Raw genomic sequence first — 2,478 nt, 5'->3', positions numbered from 1 at the left:
TCCTTCTTTTGATGGAAATGCGATCTTAAAGAAATTATAGCATTAAGGGTTGCAAAAAATTCTTGTTTTGCCTTGAGAGGGAATATTTGTGATAAAAATTTAATTGGCTAACAAAAAAATTGTTTCCAGCAATCCCGGGATTTAAATCGACTAATCCCGGGATATTCGGGACTTAAAAAAGACCGGGATCTCGGGATCCCGACATCCCGGGATTGACATACCTAATATGTACGTAGTAGCCTTATGTATGTATGAATAATTTCATTATTGGCGGCAGGTTGTGACGCTCGCCTGTCGTTATAATACATTGGAGCGCGACTTGCAAATTATGCGTCGCGAATTAACTCGTTTGGCGGCGCACGCGCCTTCCCGGTACCGGACCTTTGCGTCCGCATGAACATAAATATAAATATACATATGTATGTATGTGCATACAATATTATGCAAAATATGTCTGCTTGAGGTATTTATGTTTGATACGCTTGCGTGACATTTTTTTCTCTCTGCCTATCTGTGCGAGGAGTACTGGGTAATTTTTTTTATAAATTATTCGCTTGTTAAGCGCGTCGGAATTCCCGTGTGTCGGCATTTTTTCACCATCTTGCGTAGATGATTTTTATTGGAGCTCTTTTTTTGTTCACTGATAGCACAAAATTGAGAGTTAATTATTGTTCCTTGCTTTAACTTTTTGCTATCATATTAATGATTTGTAAGTACATATGTACATATGTATTGGTAGCTGATTAAAAACGCATCCAATTGAAACAGATGCCATCAAAAAGAATTACTTAAAAGTAAATTTATGAAACAAATTGTTGCTCGCTCATTGCCTCGAAGTCTCGTTTGGCAATTTTTTTTCTCTTCTTTTGTTACAACGAAATTATTGACTTTATCCTCCACCCTTTTCTGAACAAACCGGCCAAAAATGTCCAGAAACAACTCATAAGTAACTAATAGTTTTCATTGCTGAAGCGAGTTTGATATTGAAATTGTATCCAAGTAGCTCGCGATTGGTTTGTTTTTATTTTTTTGCAATGCATTTTATTATAGCCTGTTAAGTTGTTTAGCTCTTATTTGCTATTTTTAAAGCTAATAACCATGCATTTTGTTTTTGGATTTAACTACATATTTTTCTTTTTTCTCATACTTCTTGTCTAATTTTCCTCACTTATTTGGCACCTTCTTTGAATTTCTTGCTGGTTTCCACTTTAGCTGCATTGTCTGCTTCCATTGATTGATTGCTTCAATTTTTTGTGGCTACTCATAATGTACAAAAAAAATGTATGTATATGAATAATATACATACGTACACACAAATGCTTTCAACTCAAAATTTTTCTCTTTATGTTTCTATGGTTTTTGTTAACCAAAAATTCGACTTATTTTCAAGCTTTCAATAGCCGTGATCGTCTAGTGGTTAGGACCCTACGTTGTGGCCGTAGTAACCCAGGTTCGAATCCTGGTCACGGCAATGTGAAACACAAAATGTGTGTAAGCATTGGGATGGCATTTATTTAATTATATTTTTTTATTTAATTTTAGTATGTTTAAATTTTTTTGTTATTATAAAGGGATTTTTGATTATTCTTTTACTTTTCTTTATTTTTTTAAGTATACATTTATAATGTTATTAATTTTTTATATTTTATTTCAACCTAGTTTAGTTTATTTTATTTTATTCTTTGCTATTTTAGGTTATTTTACTTTTTTGCGATTTTTATTTTTTTATTTTATTTTAGTTTAACTTATTTTAGGTTGTTTTATCCAAGCTAATCTAATTTATTTTAGATTATTTAAAATTTAATTTTATTTAACTAAATTTATTTTTTTATTTAATTGTATTACTTTATATATTTTTTTGTTTTATTTAAGAATAGATTTGTATTATTCAATTTAATTTAATTTATTTATTTTTCTTATTTAGTTTAATTTACTTAAATTGAATTGAATTTAATTTAATCTATTTTAATTTAATATAACTTAAAACAATTTTGATTAATTTAGTATTTGTTTTGATTAAATATTTTTATTTGTGACTAGTTACGGTAGGTCCAGCAGTACACTTAGGTCTCTTTTGATGCGGATTTTTTTTATGCGAATTTGAATTTATGCGGTTTTTCAAACCATTATTTCGCAGTAGCGATTTTGCTTTTTTGAGAGTTTTTATTACTTTTTTCAGTGTGTAAAAGGCAATGCTTCTGGTCAAAAATTTGTCTTTGTATTCTTACATAATAATAATAATAGTAGATTGGCGCTTACACATATATTAGTGTTTGGCCCAGCTTCTCCTCCAATTTGTGGTGTGCGCCATGATGTTGTCACACAAAGGAGAGGGACCTACAGTTTTACGCCGACCCCCAACGGCGATTGTATTTTTACGAGAACCTGTTTTTCATTGCAGAAATACACTCGGAGGTTTGCCATTGCCTGCCGAGGGGTGAGCGCTGTTAAGAAAAAACCTCTTTTTTAATTTTTTTT

General features: G+C 31.0%; 1 non-coding gene across 1 annotated transcript; it reads left to right on the top strand.

The window, feature by feature from the left end:
- Nucleotides 1–1,399: 1,399 nt before the first annotated feature.
- On the top strand, nt 1,400–1,471 carry Trnah-gug. Its single transcript has one exon. It is a non-coding gene; the product is annotated as a tRNA-His (tRNA).
- The last annotated feature ends 1,007 nt before the right edge of the window (nt 1,472–2,478 follow it).

Source organism: Rhagoletis pomonella, unplaced genomic scaffold, assembly GCF_013731165.1.
Source record: "Rhagoletis pomonella isolate Grant_MI unplaced genomic scaffold, Rhpom_1.0 Rhpom_scaffold_00002, whole genome shotgun sequence".
NCBI classification, from domain to species: domain Eukaryota; kingdom Metazoa; phylum Arthropoda; class Insecta; order Diptera; family Tephritidae; genus Rhagoletis; species Rhagoletis pomonella.
Note: the sequence above shows the minus strand (reverse complement) of the source record. Positions and strands in the feature narration are given on the sequence as shown.